At 40.6% G+C, this 26382-nt stretch overlaps 1 protein-coding gene across 11 annotated transcripts in view; it reads right to left on the bottom strand.

Moving 5' to 3' along the window:
* The window catches only part of auts2a (activator of transcription and developmental regulator AUTS2 a), a 356442-nt gene that overhangs the window by 250855 nt on the left and 79205 nt on the right, over window positions 1-26382 (bottom strand). The gene's annotated exons all lie outside the window — the stretch shown is intronic.

The raw sequence follows: 26382 nt of genomic DNA, 5'->3' as shown, positions 1-26382 counted from the left end.
TTTCGCACAAGCGACCGGTACGGATTGGATACCCACACCTGCCTTTCTCTGCAACTGTGATCAGATTTGTTGAAGAATTAAGAAATGCATGTGTTGTGGGATGAGTGTGTGTGTGCTAAAAAAAAATAGTGCTCCGCTATAATATTGCGATACGTATCGTATTGCTAGACTCTTGCCGATGCACAACCCTAGTCAGATCTAGTCAGGTGGGCTTATGCTCAGTCGATGTTCGACCCAAAAACAAAGAAAAAACAAACAGCAGGTGTCCTATATTTGCTCTTGCTAGGGGCTGAGGGTGTGTATTAGCGTGTAGACTGTTGTAGTTGGCCTGTTCCGCTGTTTTCACCTCTGTCTTCTACTTTCTCCCTGGTCTCATCCCTCTCCACTCTCCTCATGTCACCCACAGGGAGCCTGTAGCGCTTTAATGCTAAGTGACAGTCTGCCTGCCTGCTCATTTCCCACACACAAGCTCACAGTTGGCCACGTCCCTGATGGCCGTTGCTGTGGTCTACAGGGACGAAATCCAAAAAACAAACAAAAGAAGTAATTCAGGGTATCAACCCACGGCCTTGACTGTTTTTGTCTCTACACAGAAATGTAAGCACTCCCTGAAAGACAAAGGTATTACAATGCATGACTGCTAAAAATCAGTATAGCACAGAAAGGACGTTCTTAGATCTCTTTTGAATCAGGGTGCATGAGTGCTATCTTATTTCTGTTGGGAGCAGTGAGTTTTTACCCCACGGGCATCTCACAGTCTTGACAATAAACAGCTTTCTAGCAGTTGGACGAAAATGGGGCAATGCTTGTAAATCAGGAGGACTTAGCACTTTAACAATGCAAATCCCTTAAGAAATGACCAAATCAGTCATTGACTGTGGGAATCCAAACGTGCACCCTGCTGCAGATAACCTCAACTCTGTGCAGCTCAGACGCAGCAGGCATCTCAGGCTACAACTGAGACAGTCAAACCCTCTGTAAGCTACATACACACCGGGCATTTGACGTGCATGTTATAAATTCATGCATTCATGCATGTTATAAATTCATATACCACAAATGGTTAATAGCATATTCATGCTGCAACTTTCTAAAACAAAACAGTAAAGCTCTCAGCTGCCCCTTCCAATAAAAAGTCTATGTAAACACGTGTAAATGTGCGTGAACTCATAAAAACCCTTTTTGGGCTTCTCACGTTCACGTGTAGCTACGCAAGTCTCTATGACCATTTTCGGGCTCTATGTACACCACACGTGACCATTGAACTCGCGTTTCAAGTTAAACCAGGTTGAAATTTGACCAATCAGGGACTCGGATTTGGCAGTAACCCATGGATGGTGTCCCTTTTAATTCACAGAAGTAGTAACCATTTGAAAATTGATCATGGAGGAGAACAAATGATTGTTGTTTGTGCCTCGCTGAAATTAGATGACGCAAAGTGAGTCCAATGCCCTGTGTTTATTTTAGCTTTAGAGCTCTGTGGCATACAGATGGTTTGTCGGTATGTCTCAGTTGTAGCCTGAGATGCCTGGAGCCTCTCTGCTGCACAGATGCTGCACACCTCCATGTGCTGCCTCCCTGCAGAGTTAAAACGGACCTTAGATGAAATTCAGACGTGCGGACATGCCCCGGCTTGTAAATTTGATGGTGGTGGGTGTGAAGGCTCACTGAAGTGTGTCCAAAAGCATGACAGATAAAGACACGGGAAACATAAACGTCTGCTTGTGTGTCGGTTTGTCTCTATGCTAGATTACTTCCTTCAGGCTACTAAAGCTCATATGCTCAACCATCTAGAAGCTTCAGCCTTGTGACAGCTTGGAAAAGGAGAGAATATAAAAAGAAAAGTTATAGAATACCCCAATCCTCCTGTTTTTGATCACTCTGAAAAGTAACTTTGCAATTCTAAATCCGGTATGTGCTCCTAAATTCGAACAGAAACCAGAGATGACAAAATAAATGGTCAGACAGAACATGAAAAAGTAAATAAGAAAAAAGCACTTATTTAGCCTTTTTGCCTCGTTTTTTTTTTTTTTTATGGGCATACAGTAACTACTACTCTTAAGCTCTCCTCTGCATTGTTATACTTTGTCATCCAACAAGGTACAGTGGCCCTTTTCATTACTTTCTTACTATCTAGGCTGTACAGGTCAACAGCAACAGCATAGAGGCTGCTTTCCATACAGCAATGGCCTGTTAAGACAGAACTGAGTAGCATCATGGACTTTTTCTAGTTTTCCAGTCCTGACCAACAATTTCACTCAGATGTTCGTGAAAATGCCACAACTGCCCTTTCGTGTGGGAATGGGCTGCCTGCAGTTGTAAATTGGGTAAAATATTAAGGTTGTACAGCGCTCGGTGAGCCCGTGGACTGTAAATGTTCACTCAATTTTTTTTCTATGAGCATGCTACGGGCAACAGGTCATAGAGAATAGAGGGTGAGGTAGCTGAGACGTGGGCCTGTTGTACAGATTTTTCTATTTCTTGCCCCCTACCACATCCTGTGGACTACGCAAGGAGCCCATCCCATTAGAGCTCTTAAAGTGATAAGTGGACGCTATTCGCATGCAGCCTGTCAGACGTGTGGAAATTAAACAATGTCGTTTGTGTCTGCATCCACTTCTTTATCGCATTTCGAAATCCCATGCATGTGGCCGGTAAGGAGCCAGTACTCAATCCTTACCAATGACTAGAGTGTGGTGTAAGCGTATTGTACAACAGCATCCCTAAAATCATTGATAATTCCTTCCAAGTACTTTACGATACATTTACCACACCCGCAACAATGGTACGTTCTATATTCATGACGTCTCTTAAGGCGGTCGTCCGAGTTTCAAGGCAACTGCAAGGCGCACCTGCGCTCCAATTTAGATGCTCCTGATCCTCTCTATGACCTTCTCGAGCCTGGACAACCCCAAAACCTGAACCACCCGTACAGTGTAGTGTCATAAAACAGTAATTTAGAATTAATTCTATTTACCAAAGCCTATGCCAAATACTTATTTAACTCTATGCCACAAATAGAGTATTTTTGTCAAACATTGTTAATGAACTAAATTTAGGTGTTTTTTTTATTTTCATGAACCTTTGCTTTTGACATGGCTTTACAGAGTTAGCAGTTTTTGCAATTACACTGATCAATCGGGTGTGTTTCAGTAAGGTTCAGTTTTTGAGTGGGCTCTTTGGAAATCCATTACTATTAGGATGACTAAACTTAGCACATCTCCTGCCTTTATTTTTGAAACAGAAATTGCTTTGGCTCATTATCGTAGAGGTCTTGAAAAAATCTCCCAGCCAGTTTGTGGTGATTTTCTTCTGTGACTCATAGCTGGTTGACAGGACACTCAGCATCAAAGTGACTTTAACCCTTGTGCTATCCAAGGCCCTTTAACATCGGGAGTGGGGTCATCTAGACCCCACAAGACAGTGCACTGAACCTTTATTCTTCAATGATTTGTGATCTTCACTGGTGTCCATTATATATATATTATATGAAATCCTCTAAACCTTCATCCACCTTTGTCATGGTAGGGATAACACCTCAATGCAAGGGTGGGGTCATATGGACCCCACAAGATAACACAAGGGTTAAAAGGGTTTGGTTACAGTTGTTATGCATCAGCCTTACATATTGATTAAAAAAGTTCACAGGTCTTGGAGGAGTGGACACACATTCATGTCCCAAATTATTGCTAAAGGTTCTACTGACTGATCTTGAACCATTAACATTCCCACTGTATTGTAATTTTTGCTAAGTTTAGTTAGTTTTTGTGTAACCATGAGACACCTGCAGGGGGTTAACAGTGTGTAAAAAACACACAGCAAAGTTATGTTGAGACACCAAACCAATCTAATCAAATCAAACTTTATTTTAAAAAAGTGCTTCAAAAAAAGGGAAAAAAAGAACTATGCAAAGAAAAAAAACAATACCCATAAAACTCAAACAAGCATGCAGGTCGTCTGAGGCTGGAGCCAGGATTTCATTTGGAACTTAGTTTTTAAACACAAATCAAAAGGCCATTTTGACAGGGCGCTGGGGGGAAATGGTCTCCGGAGAGAGAAGGGAGGAGAATAAGCTGGAAAAATGCTCAGTCTTCAAATGACTTTCAGATGCAGGGGCCAGAGCCGGCATCCTGATGATTCAAACCACCTTCTTCACTCATTAAAGTCTTTGCACGCATTTACCCTCTATTGCATTGTACAGGGAGAGCAGCCTACAAAACCTCGCTGTCTCCGCTCAGCTTGGTGGATGGATCAAATGAAAGCAGGAAGCTGAGGTAAACACAGACTAATTGCTCGCAGACATGAAAAACTAGGGATAGATTAGCTAGCTGCGTGTGAGGAGCTTGTGGTTTAAATGTTCAGAAACAGGTTGGCTGGACGCAGATTCAGATCCTTCTCACTTCCTAGCGGGCCGATGTTAAACAAAGCCTCGAAACCCCTCCATAGTGCTCCTGAGGCTAACAATGCATCTGTATGAGGGACCAAAGAAAAAACAGCTAATGCGTGAAAAAAAACAACAGAAAACTTTGATTTTAAGAAGAGATAAGAATTAGCAATTAAAGTTTGCTATGACCAGAAAATAGCACAGGGCGACAAGACAGCATCTTCTGCTAGTGTTTATCAAGTACAGATCCAGTCACGTACTGTGTGGTAAGAGCTCCAGTTGATACACCGATTCAATAATAGATAACAACTGTACATTAGATTTAAAAAAACACTCCACAAGTAATTTCTACTCTACTCCTAAAATACCCAGGACAATAGACCCATAGCAAGCACACAGTCCCAACTCATAATGGAGGTGGTATAGTTTTCAAACTATCAAATATTCCCATGTGTGGGAATATAGTTGTAAACTACAACAATAACTCAATATGCTCATAAAATGAATAAGTTAAATCCAGTGTACTGATAGATCCAGTGATGATAGATATAAACATGACCCTATAGTAAACCTGACTTCTGCGTGCGTTTACATGACCAACCGAGCCATGTTTGAACATAAAGGCTTTACATTTAGCATTCAGATAATCCTTCTTTTGGTTCAAAGGTCTCTGATGGTATGAGATCAAGTCTGGAAAGTCAAAGGGAAGAATTGAGATCTTGCACACGGTCAATCCTTTGCTGAGCCTCAAACTGCTGAAACAAAGCCACAAAACGATCATCGATAGCAAACAAAGCTCCTGGCATAGACTAGATTAGGCAGTAGTGTACATGCCGCTAAAATGACTAGTGATGTGACATTATGTAACGAGGCTTTGAGACGTGTGCCGAGTAGTGGAGGGGGTGTTTCCATGATGCGCCTTGCTTCATTTAGCGGATGAGCTGAAAATGGTAATGTCCAAAGCTTCACTGCCTGGTTGTACCACATGACTTATTAACCCTTGTGCTATCTTAGGCACTTTAACATTGGGAGTTGGGTCATCTAGACCCACTAGACAGTGCGTTGAACCTTTTTTCTTCAATGATTTGTGATCTTCACTGGTGTCCATGGATTACATGAAATCTTTCCACCTTCATCCACCTTTGTCATGGTAGGGAGAACATGTCAATGTAAAGGTGGGGTCATCTAAGATAGCACAAGGGTTAAAGAAATAGTTTGGATTTTGCCACAAGTTTTGACAGCACCAAAAACCCTTTAGGTTCCATTCAAATGGTGGGTGTTTGATGGAGAGTTGTAGTCAGGGAGAGTTTGGATAGAGTTTGAGATAACTTGAAGATGGTTTGGAGATCCCCACGACAGGCAGGTGACCTGTCCAGGGCTTAACAGTAACCAGGACAAGCTCAACCCATGGCCCCGAAAGGGATAAAACAGGTTAAGTAAATGGATGAATGGAGTTTGGAGATTTAGGAAAAACAGTTGTTTATTAATAAAACACCAAAATGACCAAAATCACCAAATAATAATCACTGGCCACATTTTGTTTCATACATGTTTTACATACTTTGCAAAATATCACCCACTTCAAATTCAACCAAGTAAAATGTACACATCCAGCAGATGTCCTACTAGAACAAATTAAGCTTCAAGAAGCTTTGGGCTCAAGTGAACCCATTGATGAATGGCTTTTACTGTTTCAAAAAGCTTCATGTGCCCATCACTAAAAATGACAACTTAAGGATTTCCTGCAGTTATTTGCAAAATAATGACTAAAAGTGACATAACAACAACCCTCATTAAGCAACAATGCTTATATTCTCTACAAAGCAATAAAATTCCTGTCCTTGACGGTGATATTCTTAAATTCTTAAAAGTTTTCATAAGGAACACAAGGTTGTTGTTTCGCATGGTTGGCACCACCTGGTGAGCAGCTGGTAACGCGTATGACTAGAGCTGCATATCCACAAGCAAAACAACTGTTGGAGAAGGAAATATGAAAACCCTCTCAGATCCAGTGTTTAGAGACATGTAAGATGTCACTCTGACATGGAAACCGATCAAGCCTTCGTCACAAACTCAGCAGGTGAGAAGAAGCATCTGTGCAGCTTGCAGCCCATATCTCCTGCTTGCAGCCCCATCAGGTTGAAGGGTTCATCTTGAATTTATCTACTCTTAGAAGAACCTTTTCTTGGGAAAAATGTAACCGCTTTAGAACAGGGGTGCCCAAATCCAGACCTCGAGGGCCGGTGTTCGACATGTTTTTCCAGCCAACCTGTCATTGAAGCTCCTTATTGGCTAAACACACCTGATCCAGGTAACCAGCAGCAGATAAGGCAGGATTTCTGGAAAACCAGCAGGAGGCCGGCCCTCCAGGCCTGGATTGGGACACCCCTGGATTAAAGGCTAGAAACTGTATAACCTTGGTCCCTTCTGAAACCTACAGGACAAGTAATCTGCACACCAGCACATCACAGACGTTGGGTGAGCGTGATCCCCGCTCGGGCAATAACGCCGGCTCTGCAGAGTGAAGAGTTACGGTAAAATGGGATGAATGCTTGTTTTCTGTTGAATGGACACCATCACTGGATAAAACAAAGTGATTTTGTGCTCAGGATTAAAAGCTCCCCAAAGACAAGAGAGCTCAGCAGTTAGTGGAACCCCACATGGCAGATTACTATTCAGAGCCATCAGATCAGAATTGAGAGCTCCTGCCAGAATCCACTTTATTTATCACCTGCTGCTTTTCACCAACAGTGAAGATTAAATGATGCCCAGTGTGCAGGAGGAATTTCTGAGTTCATCTCTCAGCTTGTTTCGATAGCTTAGTTCAAAACACAAACACTTTCATTACTCTGAATCTATTTGCTTTTCTCTGACTTGGAAACACTGTAGTAACTATTTCACACATGAAGAAGGAGATCCTTTACAAAGGCTTCATGTGGCATCAATCCTCTGTTCAAACAACCCGTTCTCCACTATGAGGACTTGGGTTTGCTGTGAAGACCTGACGGCAGCTTTTCCCAGAGTCACTGTCGCAGACAAATCGGCACAGGACGATGAAGCCTATCCACTCTTTTCAGGTCTTATACCAGCACAAGTCCCATTTATACATATGCAACGCATAAGATGTGCATGTCCACAGGCAAAATGATACCACAATGACCTTTACAAACTCAGGATGCAGAGCTAGAACATGACAACCTTGAGTGAAATTCCCACACGGTCCTAATGTCTTCCACTTGCGTGTGTGGGTGTGCACTCATAACGAGCCAAACAGAAATATTGAGAGGATTAGGCGCAAGCTGTTGAACAAATCTACTGGAACACAGAACAGAGAATAAAATGCAGAATCGTAATTAGAAGCTTATGTGGGCGGGATGAGTAATGAACTTGCAAACAATCCCAGAGAGATTTCTCTGTGCTCACCATGACCTTCTGCACTGTGGAGATGTGCACAGCAAGAGCTCCTTAATCCTACAATTACTTCATTTATTAATAACGACGATGTTAAACGCGGTGAAACAGATTTATGTACACATACTGCCATTCCGGCTCAGTGACTGGACCAACCACACTTCTGTAATTCACAATTTATGGTGAGCCAAGAGAAATTAATGGTCGGCTGCTAAAAACTTGCTTTTAAGACCAACCAGGAGAAGACTGCTCTTTATTTAAACCTCTTATCTCCTAATGAAAATGCTTGGTGGTAAATGAAAGCAGTGAGTAAAGCCCAGGACAAAATGAAAAGGAGAAAAAGTAAAGTCTGACATTTTACTGTACAGTGCAACACAGTCATAAATAGGAAAGAATAAACTAAAGCATTGCATTAAATTGAGAAAAAATGAAAACCTTGAGGTCAATGAACGTATCATGCAGGGTATTTTACAACCAAGGCCAATTATATACAGTGGTGTGTGTTTTCAAGTGAAGTGATAGTTGATGGTTTGGTTGTGAAGGTATCCAGCAACAAGTTTCACCAAAACAACTGGAGTGGGGGGGGGGGGGGGGGAGTCCTTCTCACTGCAGCTGCAGGAAGATCCTTAACTTCTTACTCTGATTACATGCAAAGCCTTGTCGTGTTTGTTTTCCCTGCTTCCCATTGTTCCAAAATTTGAGCTACTAGTTGCCAGAAAAGGTCCTTTAATTTTCCAAACCCGCTGAATCCCTCTGAGTGGGTTTAGAAAATAGATGCATCACGGGGCTGCTGGAGGCTGTCCCGGCTTCTGGGTGCACCCTGAACAGGTCAGCTGTCTTTTGAAGAGCCAGAAGAAGGGAGAATAGTGTGAAAAGGATCTAAATATTTCTATAGTAATCCGTCTGATAACTATTAAGAAGAATCTCCGTCAAAGTCTATGGCGTCACTTCTGCTTACCTGTTTTACTGATCTCTTCATTTCCAGAAGAGGGCCAGTTTATTCTCATTATATTCAGTCGTGCTTTTGTTTGCTGCAGGTTTGCTATTTTGCATTTTCTTCTCTGTTGAGGAATTCTCTTTGGTTTTGTTTAAAAAAAAAAGACGAATGGTTAGTACATTCTTTTCCGTTTTATAAACTGCAGTCAGATACTATTGTTAAAATCTGACTGCAGTTTTATAAAATGCAGATCAATTCTCATTCCCTTATTTGTCTACCAGTACGTCTTTTAATACATGCAGTAATTTAAATTAAAGGTGACACTCAGTCCTTTTACAGACTGATTACAGACGGATACATTTAATAGAAATGTATTTTTTAAAATAAAAAAATGATACACTATCGTATATAAATATAAACATTTGAAGTATAAATATTTTGTTGGGTCCAATTTGGCATGAATTACTGCAGTATCGTGGTTTTGGCATTGATTCGATTCCTCTACCTCTGCTGAAGCCTAGATAGTTCTGAAAAAAGCCTTTGGCTCTTCAGCATTGCTGGCTCTGGTGTTCCTCATCTCTACATTCACATTAAATCAATTCAATTCAATTTGATTTTATTTATATAGGACAATATTACAACAATAGTCGTCTCAATGGGCTTCGTACTGTTAAATGTATAGAAAACATGAAATCATAAAGAACATGAAGTCATAACATTCCATAGGTAATGGCTAAACTAACTAAACAGACTAAATTCAACTGGCATCCCTGCTCTTAGACCCTTCGCAGTGAGGAAAAACCCCTAAAAAAAACAGATTCTGGAATAAAAGAAGAAACCTCAGGGGTGTCCACATGAAGGAGGGATCCTTCCCCAGGACGGACAGGCTATGTACCAAAACTCTTAGAGAAGAATTAGCTTATCTAACTCTACAACTACATGTTTGAATAGTCCAGCAGATGAGCTCCATCCAGGTGGAAGTGGGGGGACGGCTAAGGGCGCGAGACTTGCCAAAAGATCCGCTACAATCCAGTCAAGAGCAAATCATTGACCCCACAAATGGATTCTGGCGTTCTATTCTTTGATTTAATTTGAAATAAGCAGAAGCTGACTTATTGTTCACAAAATGTGAAGTCCTGATGGAAGAAGCAGCTTAAAGGAAACTGGTATCGTGTGGGTTTGGGAGTTTAAACCTGGCAATTCCGGTTCCTGGGAGGTTCGCTCTAGAAAAACAAATCCATGCTTCTGGAACGCATTACACAATATTTCTTTAATTTGTTTTTGACTACATGTTTGTATGTCAAAAATAAAAAATATGTAAGCATTGCTGATCAAACCAGCTGCACTGAAGGAAAAATACTGTAAAAAGAACCATCAAACAATCCCAATCATGGTGTCATGGGGCTGATTCTACGTCCTGCTGGTTCCAAGCAGCATCAATAGTTAAATCCATGAGAAGCATGAAGTGCTTTAAGCCTCCAGCTAGATCTTAAACCTCCTGCAAATTTTTGCATGCTTTTAGTCTGTTCCTTCAGACCTCAGAACCTTTGACTATTTACTCATCCTGGTTCCTGATGTTGTCTCTAGTTTAAGACTGGTTTGACAAATGGAATGCCCCAGATGAAGATGATGTCTTAAATATGTTTTTTTTTTTAAAGCCAACTCCATCCCCACTCTTCCCCAGAATGTTTTCATTTCAAAACGCCTGCAGTTATCTCTGTTGCACGAAAAGCTTCACTTTACATGAAGGTGCTTGAATGCAGCACTGGGACCATCCAGCTTCTCCAGGTTATTTAGATAGTGAAATATTTGAGCAGCTCTAAACATGGTGGTTAAGTCTCTAAGTCAAACTGTCTTCCTCCTTTTAGTGCAGAATTCAACAACTACAACTGTGATGCCACACAAGATCTTAGTGCTTTCATCACTGGAACAACATCTCTGTTTTTTCATTGTTTACCCATCTTTTCTGAGTTGCTATGCAACTGTTGTTCTGATCTTTTCCTGCCTTTTATCTGCATGTAGGAAAAAAAAGTCAGGTACCAGAAGTCCAAAACGAAGCATCTATGAGCTAGACATTCATGCACCAGCAGGACATCTATTGTTGTTGTTTTTGTCCATCACTTGGATTCGTGAAAATACTCCATCTCTTTCCCCCAAACTGCTCAGGAACAGCTCTATCTGTGGCTTGCAGGAGTTCTGTGCGCATCTCTGTGAGAGCGGCGGAGAGCACAAATTATTGATTGTAACCTCTGAACTACATGTGTAGCATAGAAGGGGGAAATGCATCAGGGGAGTCGGAGGAGGGGGCCGTGCACCACCAAGAAGATAGAGCTGTGATTTACATGGCCTTTTACTCTGACAGTCTTTGCACTGCCTCACTTGAAGAGCACAGCATCTACACACACACACACACTTGCATGTTTCCCCATACCCCCCCCCCTCTCTCTTTTGCCTCCTTCCTTCTTTCAACCACAGGGCTGCGGCGCTCTCGCTTGGAAAAGGGCTGAAGAGCTGCAGGCGAGTCAGAGAAGCAGCGTGGGCAGGGTGAAGGCATCAAAGCAGCCATTTCCAATCTGGCTTTTAATGGAGGTCAAAGAGACAGGAGCGCAGCAGAAACACTTGAATCAAGGTTAACCTTTGCCTGGGGGGTGATCTGAAGCACAGTTAAAAGGTCCAAAGCTACATGCTATTAGCAGTGTTGTTTGGTCGATCTAAAGCTCACCTTCTGTGCTAAGATAATACTAATCGACACATAAACAGGCAGAAACGTCTTCTATTATCCAACCTAGGAGCTTATGCATCAATTCAAACACATTAAAGCACAACAACAGACAAGTCATTCTGATTCACATGCCAGGAACAATAAATGAAACTATAATTCACAATCATTTTATAAACATTTTCCTTTAAACAATGTAACAAACCTCTTTTTTCTATCACTTTGTGTGTGAGAGCTAAAGAGGAAGCTAAATAAAACATTTTCAGAAATTCTTTATAAATCTATAAATACATGGATAACAGAGGGTGACAGTCATCTTCTCATGCCATCTTTTGCAGGTTAACATGATATTGTTTATTTTTTTCTTTTTATGTAAACGGATGCTTTTTGCTGTGGATGCCCCATCATGCGTCAGTTTGAGAGCGCAGACTCTGGGGATTCTGAAGAGTCGGACATTTTACATCTGAGACGTCTGAGGCTATGAAAACCCCTAAGTTAAACTAAATCAGTTTGAGCATCATATATTACAAACTACATGGGGGGAAAAAACCAGCAGGAACACATAAAAATCCCTACATGTCAACGAGAAGTGGTGAAGGTCACCCTCAAAAAATAACCCCTAAAAAACGTTTCCAAAAAGCAAGAGGCAGAGTCCCACACGATGCTTTTTTCACATCCTAATGAAGGATTCATTTGAAATGCAGTCTCAACAGAAGCAGCCATAGCCATGCTTCATCATCACAACACGTATGAGCACAGGCGTGCAAGCAGGGTAGGAATGGTGGTTGAGTGTTCCCATTGACTGTATGTGAGAACTGGACTGAGTGAGTGTGATATCACCCATAGAAAATGGTTTACTTCCAGCTCCAACAAAATGAAGTCAATCCAGTAGAAATGTTTTTAGCAATATTGATGCCGCCGGACAAAATCAACAAGCAATGATTGGTCCGAGTCAGTCTAAGTCATGTGACATCATGTCATGGGGCAGGCACCACATACTTTTATTGAAGGATCTGATTGGTGAACTCATAACTTGAAGCTACAGAAAAATATCATGAAAAAGAAAAAAAGATTAGCAAGAAACATGTTAAAGGACGGTTATTCTGGTTATTAGAATGGTTATTCTGACCTACAGAATGACTAATAAACAGTTGTTTGTTTCTCCATAGAAGTCTATGGGATTTTGGCTTCTTGGAACCAGCTACTTCCTGTTTGAAACAGTTTTTCCCACTTAATCTGAGTGCTCAAACCAAAATCCCAAATTTGGCTGAAAAATTTGGCTCACTTCAGTGCCAATGCTCACGGCCGCAACTCAGAGGCCAATTTTTGATGAACTTCTGCAGAAGCGACATCCTAGAAAATGACAGGTTTTTAGTTTGGCCTAAAAACAGCATAATCATAATTAAAAGACCACTGGGAGCACTTTGAAAATAGATCACAATTTAGTTGGAGTGGAACTTTAGGAAGGGTCAGCACATCCACACAACTCCTTCTACCTCCTTTAAATATCACAGGAGTGACTCAGAGGAATCCTCAGTATGAAAGGAACTGGCAAGAACACATATGAGTATATTTATGAGCATGTGATGGTGAGATTTGATGAGTAACTGACAGCAGGTGGAGAGGATAAACTCTGATGTAAGATCAAAGCTGGAATTCCTCTCTTCTTTCTGGTCTTGAATTTGTTGCCGTCTTTTTCTTTTAGATTTTTTGTAGATTTTCTGCTGGGCAGCAAGACTCAGACTATCAGTTTATAAAGAGCTGATAATTCAGTTGCCTTCGGCAGAGCCTAAAAGAGCAGTGAGAGGGGCTTCTAGTATTTTCCTACGTGACCTTTTGTTTGGCTTCCTCCTGTAAACCAAACACTTCCCTGGTGCAAACCTCACTGTTGTGCTTCTTCCCTGCCTGGAGCTAGAACAAACTTGACCTGTGTGCATACAGTTTATCATTTAAAGACGTTGAAGTACCAGAGGATATGAAATATGGTAAAAAAAAAAAAAAAAAAAAGAGGGCTGAAAAAAGACTATTCTTTGAGATTTCTCCATGAAGACGATGCATTCTCCATAGCCAGCAGCAGAGGGCGCCAGCAGCTCAAAAACCCTCCCTCCACACAGAACTGGATCAAATTCCAGCTTTATCTTTAAAACCGGTGTAAGGATAGCCCCCAAAGCCTACACCTATTACATGAGTCTATTATTTAGGTTTAAAAAAAATTATCTATCCATCACAACATACAGGAAAATATATAAGATCAACTACCATCTATGTGCTAAATCCAGGTTTTTCTGGGTCTATTTGAATACACATTTATATAAATGAATATATATTGTCTGTTATTTTTTATGTTTAGAAGGACTAAATTAGGTTAAACCAACATGTGCTTTAATTAAACAAAGTCGTTCTTTGACTTCATTTTTATTAAGTCTTTCAAATGTATTTTTCTGGATTCAATCAATAGCCAACGTCATATTAAGAACGTTTACATTTAAAGCATTTTCCAATGATTTTTGTACGAAACCATCACAATCTGTGAAACCATTTTTATTTTTAGAGCAGTTCAAGTTTTAAACACACAAAAAATTTCTATTAAAATGTAACAGACAAGTAGGAATATATTGTACAAGTGAATCTAAGAATGTCATGGGGGCTGTATGTGAATTGCTGTGTTCTGTGGAGATAAATGAATGCTTTAATTAAGATTTCCTGATTCTCCTTCTTCACTCTGCTCAGAGTCGGAGGAAATCACAGATGGCTCCCTCTCTATTCCTGTCCGGGGTGACAGGAAAACCAGGATGAGACTGCCACCTCATCCGCCTGCGGTGGCAACGAGCTGGCACTGTCAGGAGGACAGGCAGCAAAGATGGGAGGGGGGGGGGTGACTGTCTCCCCTGTGGGTTTCTATGAGAAACTCTCCATCTGCTTATCGGGGGCATATCTGACAGCGAACAGGCCTCACTACTTCCTCTAACACTTTCTTGTACATGAATTAGATTTTTTTCTACACGAAACTTTTGTAAACCAAACATTTTCCTCCACTCAACACTTCACCACTCTGCTGGTGACCTGAGTGTCACTCGTGGATCGGCTGTGGTGTTTGTGCGCTTCCTTTTTCTGGAGAATGTCTACATTTTCTGACAGTATACAACAGCTATACAAGGGCCTTTACATTTAGACGTTGTGTGAGGTTAACGGATCAATGTCGCCCTGAATCTCTGCACAGCCACATGGTAGTGAGGGGCTTCCAGGCAGATTTGATTTGATTTAGTGTGGTGAAAAGCAGTAGGGGGGCCATGGGTTAGGCTGCAGGTAAGGCTAAAATAACCCCCATCCTGCCTCCACTAGAGATTTGTCAAGATTCAAGTGAGGGCACGGTTCACAGAGGAATTTTTGAAAACATAATAAACTGTGAAAAAAAAAAAAGACAGTAAGAAATTGCTGCAGGATGTTTACATTTAGAGTGAAACTTATACAATAAAGCAGAAAGGATGAGATTTGATGCTAGGGAGATGTCAGGCTCTTGAGTCGAGCTCAACTCTGCTTTTTAATAAGAGCCTTTTTTTCCACTGTGAGAGTGAAGCTGTATCCCACGAAAAACAAAAGGCCACGTCTGTTACTTCCACTCTTTAGCAGCTGTTGCCATGGCGCCAGCCGTGGTCATTTCTCAAGATGGAAATGAGCCAACATGTCAGAATAATGCGCAGACTTCACACATTCCTGAGCAATTTTTAGTAAAATAGTATTTATTATAAAAAAAAAAGGAATGTTTCAAATCAAATCAAAACCAAGATTTTGATGACTATCAAAACTCATAAGGTAATATCCATTTGAATTAGTTGTACTCTTATTTTCTGTGGTCCTCCATACATAAACATGTAATAATCTGGCAAAGTCACCACCATTGTTTCTGTTACCTGCAACAGGGTTTGAATGCAACAAAACAAAAATAAATCTTCCCATTGTTCTGATTGTCCATCATTAAAAATAAAAATATCTTGATTATTTATTATTTATCAGACAAGAATGAGATCCTGTTCCAATACAAAACTTCCACAGACTCTGAGACATCTTCAAACCATTTTCAAAAAACCACGATAACAATGCCCCTGTACCCATCAGTATCAGACGTCCAACAGACATTAAACCTAAAATGAGCTCAATTAGTGAACAAAGGTGTATAACTTTTCAGTTTAAACATCCTTTACATTGTATTTTGCTGTAAACAAATTTTGATTTATGTGAAAAACCAATCAATTCAAGTTTTTGCTTCAAGGTTGTTTATCACAGTAAGTCTGTTTCTCAACTGTAAAGAATGCAGTCACTCGATAGTGAAGAAGACCATAACAGCCTCTTGTTCAGTGTTTGTCAACCAGTGTGGGAGATGGTCAGGTGTGCCGTGGGGAATGGCCCTCATTATAAACTGATCTAAAAACATTTACCATCTCCAGGATATCAGATCTGTGTTCATCCAAACAGGCCCTGATAAAATGTGAGTAGCTAGGAACATGAAAGATCATAAAATACTTTTTTCTTTGTGTTTATTTGATTCTATTAAATACACTTTGATAAGAATGACAGTACCGTGATGTAGCTGCAGCTATAACTGTTTTAGGAAAAGTCCCGCCCCTTTGACTGTCTCCACCAATCATTCTTGGAGGCTTAATCACACGTCATCAGTCTGACCAATCAGAAGTGGTTAAAGTCTTCACTTCCTTGTTCTGATTCTGTTCGTAAAGTCTCTCAGTTCTAACAAAAATGCCAGCTAAAGCTCATCCGGTGTCAGACCGTGGAACAAGTGAACAAAACAATGAAGCTCAAAGACGCTTGTCCTTCTGCGGCTGTTTGCACTACATCTCCCATGATGCATTGGGTCAAAGTGACAGCGTCTCAGCCCACAATGAGTCGTCCTTGTTAAACGTCTTCAAACCGCAACGAACACACATCAAACAGTTTTTAAATCTTTCAACTTAACTTTTATTACATCTTTTAGAAAAAACAGCTGCAGCTTTCTGCTTTTTCTGCCAATTTACTTACCACAAAAACGCAAGTGAGATTACGGAGGGGCTGTAGATCAATACAGACTATGAGTTTCTCCTTGCTTTTTTAAGTTTTGGATGCTGGTGTGCCGCGGGATTTTTGACAAGGTTAAAGTCTGCCGTGGCTCAAAAAAGGTTGAAAAACACTGACATAGATCCTTAGTGCTCACAGCCTTCCTGCTTTGGTCCATAAAGAAGACACAAAGAAAATGTACAGGATCCAAACTTCTACTGCAGGAACTGTCGGCAAACTCTATTTAGATTTGATGCGTAGTTAAACAAGGCATTGAAGCCAGAATCACATGATATTAATACATATGCATGATTTATAGAGCAGATTCCTACTTAACCAACACACCAGGAGTGTAAAATTCCCAGGAACTGACAGTAAAGAGACGAGCAGCTCCAGATCAAAAGGGAATCAGCAGTTCAGGAAATTTTGCAATAAAAGCTTTATGGTATATGTTATCAGTAATTTCCCAGCTGCTGACATTTAGACAGAAGGTTTTCAAAGAAAAACGTTTTAAACCTCAATTATACCCAATACTGAGCAGTACCACTATAATGTGTGGCATTTCAAAGTAACAGTCAGTTCCCTGTAGCTCTCTACATAATAGGTTATGATAAAAAAAAGACATAAGGCATAATTAGTTATGAGGTTATGTTTCAATTATACATTATGATGGGGCTCTTATCTGATGCTGCACAGCACCAGCCTGTCATCACGGTGACCTATTACTGCACTCAGTTCCACTGAGCTACGGTTCACGAAATCACCCATGGACTGAGTAAAAGTAAAAATTACACCGGAAAATTCACCACAGATAAGGAAATTACTGTTACGATTAGGGACTAGGAACACAAACCTTAGTGAAACCCTCCAGTCTTGGTAGAAAACCAGGTTGACATGAGGATTTTCCATTCCACTTACTGCCATCCATCCATCCATCCATCCATCCATCCATCCATCCATCCATCCATCCATCCATCTTCTGTAGCCCCTAATTCCTTTTGATGTCCACCAATGACTAACACAATTAAATACAAGATTTTATTCCTCCTTGTTTTGCCCATAATTAAACATTTCCTCTCAAGTGTGAAGATACATTTTTTATGTGATCATCATAAATAGATTTCTTCATTTTTAATGCAACCACCTTAGGGCCAAATCAAGTATTTTTCAGTGCTGATTCCAAAAATAGCGTTCAACATGAAACCAAAATCCATGGGGTGAGTAATGGACAGAACTTCCACCAGGACTGGTCGTGGCCCGGGTGGACAACGACCATTACCAGTGTTGTTGACCTTCAACAACTGGGATATGCATGCAAGACACGGATGACGTTGAGAGCTCAGGCTTATTTATTTTGAAGAGCTTTACAAAGACATTGATAACACTTTGTAGAGCTGATCCCATGCACAACGCCATGCATTTGATGCATAGATATTTTTCCCGAACTTACCATGAAACAATCTGGAACAATTCTGTTTCTTTCTCTGTAGCTATTTTGTAAGCACTTACATTTGGTGTGGTACAGATCTTTCCGCCTTTAAAAACATATTTACTTTAACATGTTTAGGTTAAAAAGCATTAAATAAAAGTGACAATTTTTCACCAGCCCGTGTCCACCTGTATGGGCAGCTGAGACTAAGGCTTTAGGACATTTATGTTGTTGCAGTTCACAAACAATAGTCTGGTACCTGTCCTCTTTGATTTAATGTAGTGTAAGCAGACTAGTGTGATATAACATATCTTTGAAGTGTTTGTTTTTTCTTCTTCTTCAGGTTGTAAGAAAATCTCAACAAAAACTAGAAGCAGCTGCATTTCCAGACGCAAATGCAGGGTTGACTGCTGTATTGCCGAATTAAAATGAAACTTAAAGGGTAATAATTGCCCCAGAAAGTGTAATAGCTGAATGGTTAAAATAGATGAAAAATTGTAGAAAGAGTTAAGTGGCAAAAAATGGCGTTAGATACTTTAATAAAGAAAGAAATAAAGAGAAAAAGGAAAACAATGGGTTAAATTCTATAAAACATTCAACCAACTAGCTGATTTTTTTTATATCAGAAGGAACATGCCGCCCAACCCATAAATTACGTTTTCAAAACTAGTTCACTAACACAAGACTTAGAGTCCAAACATTTTAACATTCTGCTGGTGAGTCATTGAATGTGAACGCTTAAAGTATTTCTTTTTAATCAAAAATATTGATTGTACAGACTGAAATATTGTTAAGCATTGCAGTATCATACTTGTATTGTAATATTAGGTTGAAGCCCTTGAAACTCTGTATGTTCTTGACAATACGCAGCAAAAGGATGTATTCACATCGTTCTCTGGTCGAGAAGGATTCAGAAGGAGGAATATCAGGAGGGAGCAATGGATGGATAAGTTGAGGTGCACATCCTCCCTCACACAATTTCCCAAGGTCCCCTACAATTTCAATTCGTTATTGTTCCACTCATTCATGCTGCACAGAAGGAATTTTTTGAACTTTCCAGGTAAGACGGGCTGCAGCTGGACTGGTGGGGCTTTCTTCACCCAGTCTGTGTGTTGTAAACAGCAGCAGACTGGATTAGATGTGGCTTTGCTGCTCTGCCAGCGATGAAGGCCAGACAGGCACGATAACAGCTCCTTCAAACACTTACCACCGACTGCCCCGCACTGACTGACAGCTGAGACGGCTCAGGGCTTCAAGTGGCTGACACTTAAAGTACAGCCAATTCATTTTTCATGAACTGATTGTGAGGCCCGTCAAAAGGAGATGTAAGCATCAGGCTGGATACTGACATGTGAGAGCAGATGTCTTTAAATAGCAGATCCGGGATTTTACCACATGAGTGCAGTGTTCAGGACATCAGAGCAGCTTCTCTACCCCCCCCCCTACTATTGTCCTTTGAAACAGTAACATTCCTAAAGAAAAGGTGTCTTAAAGTTCCACTCTGATCTTCATTAGATGTGTTTTCAGAGGGTTCCCAGCAACTTTTAATCAGGATTATGCGATTTTAGCCAAAATTTAGATTTTAGATTTAAGATTTCTCAGCTCCAGCTAATAATGTCATTCTTTATTAACTATTGGAGACATTTTTATAACGTCTCTTTATTTTTCAATGTATTCAAATGTATTTTCTATGTTTGCCTTTCGTTTAGTTGCTGTTAGTAACCTATTTGACATAAAGACAGCAGGTAATGCCGGCGGTAAGACAGCTGTGCTCTATGAGATCAAAAACATTTGTTTATAAATGGATTGAAGTTTTTTGGAGGATTTTTACTGTTGGTGTTGCACAAAATTCGGAAAATGCCAAATATTTTTGGAGCAATCCCGCTGATGAGTTCTGTGATTTAGTTTTTAATGTTTTATGAGACCTAAAAATGATATTCACAATGAGGGGTTTTAAACAAATCAAATCCCTCTGACATGTTTCACCAAGACACAGACAGGACATCACACAGCAAGCAGAAATGAATTTATTGCTAAAATTGATGCCAGGAGTCCAGCTCTAACAAAATGACAAAAGAGCAAAGAAAACAGAATGATACGATTTGATATTTCTAATTATTAATATTTTCCAGGCTATGTTTGTTTTGTTCTGCAGCATGTTCCTTTTTGTATAATTTTGACAGCAAAATATTATACATTATTAAAGGTGTAACTTGATTTATTATGGATTAATATTCTTGTCTGTTTTTATTCATATTTATGTTTAAAAAGTTCAGTTTTAAAGGTTTAAAAGTTGACCTTTAGTGTGTTCAGTAAATGTTTATTTTGCTCGGCCCAAAACCTAAAGCGTGTTTTGGGTTTAAGCCCCCCGTGCGACTGAGTTTGACCCCCCTGTAATATGAGTTTATAAAATTTATGCATTTTTTGTGGAAAATGGCCAGATAAAGATAGGGAACACAAAGATGTTGTCAAATTTGTATGGGGGGGTGGGGGTAAGTTAGTGTAGAACCGCCATTGTTCACCTCTGAGTTGAGTGCAGGATTGTTGCTGCCACTTTTCGTATTGAAATGGAAGGGAAGCAGGAAGCTTGTGGCCTTCCTAATGTATTTTCTATGTTACAAATACAATCTTTTTTTATTATTATACTCAATTATTTGACTAAATACTCAGAAATGTAGTTTTAAGTGTAATTTTCTTTATATATGTCCATGATCATGAAAAAAAAATGCTACAAGAACATGTTAAATGCACCAAAATCACTATTTTCCTCAGAGTTGCGCTTTAAGTCAGTCATCAGGCACTAATGCAAAAAATTGGAAAAAAAAAACATTATCACTGTTGAGGAATTCAGAGGAAATGATTGCAAGCTTGTGGATTCTGAGGTATGAATGTGGCCTTGAGACTCTCGTGAGTGGATGCAGGTGAATGTGAAAAGATTGAGAGAGAATCTGAAGTATGAGTGCTGCTGTGGGGATTGTCTGACTCAAGCACTTTATATTTCTATTTTATCCATCAGCTACCTTCAAACTCACCGTCAAAATGCGACTGGTATGTTGGATTTGATTTAGGATCAGAGAATGAAGCCCCACCGTGACAGTGACAGTTGTCCTCCACACATCCAGGACAGCTTCAGCATCCTATCTGACCATCAGGACATCGGTTATCTTTGATTCTCTTATTGGCTTAAAGGATAAGCTTATTTAAGGGCAACCCACAAACCCGAAAGAGCTGAACATTGCAGATTGACGAGCACCCCCCCCCCCCTCTTTCCCTTTACAACACAATAGAGTCAAACCGTTACGCACTGACATACACACAAACCATTCAGAAGATGCACTGTTACTGATGTCAGCTTGATCTCATTACTTTTGGCCACCAGCAGGGTGAATTAAGAGCTCAGTCCAGGTAAGACGCTGATGCCAAATGATAACAGAAGCCTCTGGCGGGCCTGAGGCAAGGCTTCTCCAACTGGGGAAACGATTCAGGGAGCTAGAGGTCAGACAGCACATCACAGGACTTGCCTTACTGCCCTGATTTAAACGTTTCAGGTAGACTTCAACACCACAGGGCTGGGTAACGTTCAGGAGCTTCTGCAGCAAATGCTGGATTAAAAAGAAACATGACAAAATAATGATGAGGCAGTAATTGACAGCTGGACAGGATAGTTACACACCAAATCTAAAACAGCCTGCATTGTTGTCCTTTGAGGGTGCAGAAAACTGCATGCAGCTAAGATCAGGGTACAAGGGTCACAGCTGGGTTAACAAGCATCGCGTCAGATCCTGACGGGAAGCTGGCAACTGGAAAATGGAATATAGATGGAGACAGACAAGGACAGGTAGACGGAACATGACAGATCAATTTATCTCACCGTGATTTTAAATCAGACAACTCAGATGCCATTGAAGTGCAGACTTTCAGCTTTTATTCCATGGGTTGAACAAAAAGATTGCATAAAATGAGAAAAACTAAAGCATTTTTTACACACAATCCCTTCATTTCATGGGCTCGTAAGTAATTGGACAAATGAAATAACTGAAAACAAAATGGTCATTACTAATATTTGGTTGAAAATCCTTTTGTGACAGAATGAGATCCTGTGGGACTTCCAGATCCAGACTCATAGGATGTAATGGTGAACCTACCAGACATTGTAGTGGTGGATAAAGAACAGAGGAAAGCCGTTGTGGTGGATGTGGCAGTGCCAAGCGATGGAAACATCAGGAAGAAGGAACATGAGAAACTGGAGAAATACCAGGGACTCAGAGAAGAACTGGAGAAAGCATGGAAAGTGAAGGTGACAGTGGTGCCTGTGGTAATTGGAGCACTCGGGGCAGTAACCCCCAAGCTGGAGGAGTGGCTACAACAGATACCTGGAAAGACCTCAGACCTCTCAGTCCAGAAAAGCTCAGTGCTAGGAACAGCTAAGATACTGCAGGACCCTCAAGCTCCCAGGCCGCTGGTATATATACAGTTTATATGCAGTTTATTTGTAGCACTTGATGGTTTTTGTGACTGCATTTGGGGACACTATCAAAGTTTTCCCAATTTTTCGTGGTTCATGTCTCTATTAAAAACTAAAAACAACAACTTTCTTTCAAAATCCTTGTTTCAGCATGAAAATTATCATGAGTTTTCATGACTAACTCAGTTTGTTTTTGAGAAATGATAGATTTATTTAGTTTTTTTATTTTAAAAATGTATTTGAATCACTTTTTCTGCATGGAGCCTGCACTTTGAAGCCGACTCACTGCTGCGTCTCTGTCGGCAGCAGGAGAGCACCGTTAAAAAAAACAACTAAAAGCCCACCTTCTTGCTGTTGAAATTTGCTTTGTAGGTCATTGTTTGCGCTAAGACAAACCAATAGAGACACTTGCTGTCAGTTGTTGAGGCTGTGAATATTTTGCTAACTTTACCAAACTGTTGTGCACCTGCTGCAGTGTTCTGCTGCACTTTTAAATGTTGTGATCCGTTCATGGTATGCAGACTTCTGCTATGGCATTTATTTGAAATAACAAGCTTGAAATATACAGAGCTCAAACTAATAATAAGAAAATTTATATCTGATCAGTTAAGTTTGATCGCATCTGAAACTTCCTGATCGGGCCCAATTTTTGATCACCTGATCGGATCAGGAAACAATAATGTCTTTTATTTAATTTTTTAATCAATAAATAAATTAATATCTTGAAAAAATATCTTTAAAATGATTGTTTTCCTTTGTTTCTTTGCTGAAATGGCCTGAAATTAATCAAACATTTACTTACACAAACACACATATGTATGTTTGAATTGACCACACGGCGTTTAAATGGCTCACACACGTCAGGACAGGCCGCGCAGCAGACAGACGGGCAGGTGGCTGGACTGAGACATGTTGGATCACAGGAGGGAAGTCTGACCTACGCCCTGCTTGCTCAAACCCCCCTTTCAGTCCCTGAGCTGGGGCAGCAGACGGGCTTCACAGCATGTCGTTCTGTTCACCAGAGCTGCTGTACAACACCGCAAAGCACAGAGTCCTCTGCAACATCAACAGAACAGGAAACATGTTCTGCCACAACACATCCAATAATCATTATGTCTGAATCTACATCACCCTCTAAAAAGAACCAACTAAACTCTTTTCTGCCTTTTATTTGAAGCAGCAGCCATCATGTAGCTTTCACTCAGAAATGTCTGACATCTCAGTAATCATTTGTTGTGAGAGGTTTGTGAGATTAGGGTGTGGTTTTTTTTTCTTCAGAGTATCCCAAATATGTTTAAGGAAAAATAGTTAAACCAACATTATTCATCATAACAATAACTTCCAACCGAAAACCACAGGAACGCTGCAATGCGATCCCTTCCAAACGCTGCATTTTTAACAGTGCAAAGGGAAAGTCTCCAATGCCAAACAAACACCCAATCGGAACCTGAGCTTTGACCAAAAAGCAACGTTTGGTTATTTCAATTCTCTTTACTATTTCAAAGCAGTTTCAGTAATTTCTTCAGAAGGAAAAAACGATTGAAGAAAAGATCAGCAATTGAAAAAACGTATATGAGATGGTAAAGGAAAAAGATTGATATCATTGGCGTCTTTTCCAGTGCGTCTCTGAAGAAACTTCTTTTATCAGGGCTCTATTTTCACAGAGAGATGATATGTCAAGGGTGCGTCTAAACATTGCTCTATTGTGTTTCCCCTTGAGCTTACAATATCTCATAGTTCAGTCAACAGGGTCAACACCAAAGAGCAGAAACAATCTTTGAGCTCAGCCAGGAAAGGAGCAAAAAGAAGGGAAAACAGCTTTATTCAACGGCGCTTTTTATCTCCCTCGGCCCTTTAATTCTTCAGTCTGCTTGAAGTCTGAGCTAAGAGGTGCTGATAACAGACTCTTTCTCTGCAGACTGCAGCAGTTCTAAAAGGAGAATTAAACCTTGAGACAAGCGGCTAACATATAAAATGTAACCTTCAATGAGGACGGCGCCTTCACATTTATCCAAAGCGAAGCCAAACCCTACAGAATGTTGCGCTCTGTAAGTGTGCTTCACTTTAAAGAAGACAAGAGGATGTGGTGTGAAGACGCTTTTAATTATGAATGTAATTAAGTATGAGATTAATTATTTACTGAACTTCATCTTTATGGCTCAATTTGGAGAAAAAACACATTTTGTTTTAAAGGATACAAGCAGTTTGGATTTCAGCTGCCTCACTTCGTGTAATCAAAGCCATCTGTCAGATGATAATTAAAATCACTCAGGGTATTTACCAGCGTGAAGAGGCTGTTAGAGTGTAAGGAGCGCACGCTGGTTACAAAGGCAAAGGTTTGTGTTTGACTCATTAGCACTATTGGGACAGCCACCAGTGAAGGGTGTCAGCAACGAACTTGATATTTGGAGATCAGCAGGGGTGTGAGTGAGTATAGAGGCATGCGTGACAGTGGAGGAGACGTGCTGCATGTGAACAATGCATTATGTAAGCGTTTGGTGTGAGCGTGTGCAGAGGATCAGCGTTTTCTGCCACGAGGACCGCCATGTGTCAAGGAGTTCAGCAAATGAAGACTTTGGTAGCAACTAAAGCGTCTATATTTAAGGCATCTATTAAAGGACACTGAACATACCAAACATCAGTAGAAGGAAGAGACGAGCACACGCTTTAATAATTTATGCATGCGTCCACTCTTATGGCCAAATCACCTTGAAAAGTGGGAGCAACCGTGCCCCCCACCAGCCCTAACCTAACCATGCGCCTTCTCCACACACAGGTTTAAACAGTTCTAGGAAGGCTAGTATTTACAAAACAGGAAAGTTACAAGAGATGTGAAAAACAATGAATGTGAAAGCCTACCTTACAGGTAGCTGGACATCGAGTTGCCCTGGGTGATGTCAGAAGAATGTGGCCGTTCTTAAAGTTTTGTAACTTTAAGGGTTGCCTGTTCCATTTTTGAGCTTGTGTAAGTCAGTGTGTGAATATGCGTGTGCATAGGTGAATAGGACTGTGACTGTAAAGAGCTATGGACGTATACACCATTAACAGTTTGTGTAGTAACCCTGCCAGGATACTGCTGCCAATCAATTGAAACAATGCCTTCGTGTATGGGGCCAGACCAATAGGTCTTCAACCCTTTAACACTGCAGATGTCACCAATGGTACCAAAGCTCTTTGACGATTTACGTAATCAGCTTGAATCAGTTGATTCTGATGCGGAGAAAAGCAACTTTTCATATCGGCTTTGCATAGATATGCAACACATGACTAATGTTAACTGTTGCATCGTGATTTCAAATGTACTGACACTCAGCATTAAGGGATTGGATTGCAGCAATAAACCACCAAAGGGTTCCCAACTGCAGCTGCAGCTCACTGCTCCCCCAGGGGATGGGTCAAATGCCGAAACCACACCGAGGTGTGTGACAGCTAATGGGAATGCCGCTTTTTTACTCTGAAGTGTTGCATATCAGCGCAAAGCTGCTTTTCTCTGCTTTAGTGCGTGTTAGAATTACATTAACTGTGTAAACAGTTGAAGAGCCACGGTAGTCAAAAGAGTGTAAAGCCTCCTGAGGTAAAGGGTTAAAACGCTTTGAACAATGACGCCACTGCAGCGGCAGCAAACGACCTCCATTATTTCCAGCTTTAGGAAGAAAATTTGGGGGGGGGGTCATGATGAAGGCATCGCCAAAAAGGACTTAAAAGGTTATCCAGCGCTCGTCATGACAATCCCATGTTCTTCCACTGCTTTAACGAAGGCATGTGGGAATAAATATACATGGTAAAAAACAGGCATTGGGTGTTCAAACTGTGTTTTCCTGTGTTGTAAAGCTCACCTGCAGTTGTTTCCAGCACGGAAATAAATCAACCAGGAAATCAGGCCAACACCTGTCAGTACTATTTCAACCAACATTTTTTATGCATATCATCACGGAGCAGCATCAGTCTTTGCAGCATCAGTCAAATCTGACATCGTTCCATCTTATCCTCT

The sequence above is a fragment of the Oryzias latipes genome, chromosome 14, assembly GCF_053564925.1.
Source record: "Oryzias latipes strain Hd-rR chromosome 14, Olatipes_Hd-rR_3.1".
Lineage (NCBI taxonomy): Eukaryota > Metazoa > Chordata > Actinopteri > Beloniformes > Adrianichthyidae > Oryzias > Oryzias latipes.
This window is presented reverse-complemented; position numbering and strand designations above follow the sequence as displayed.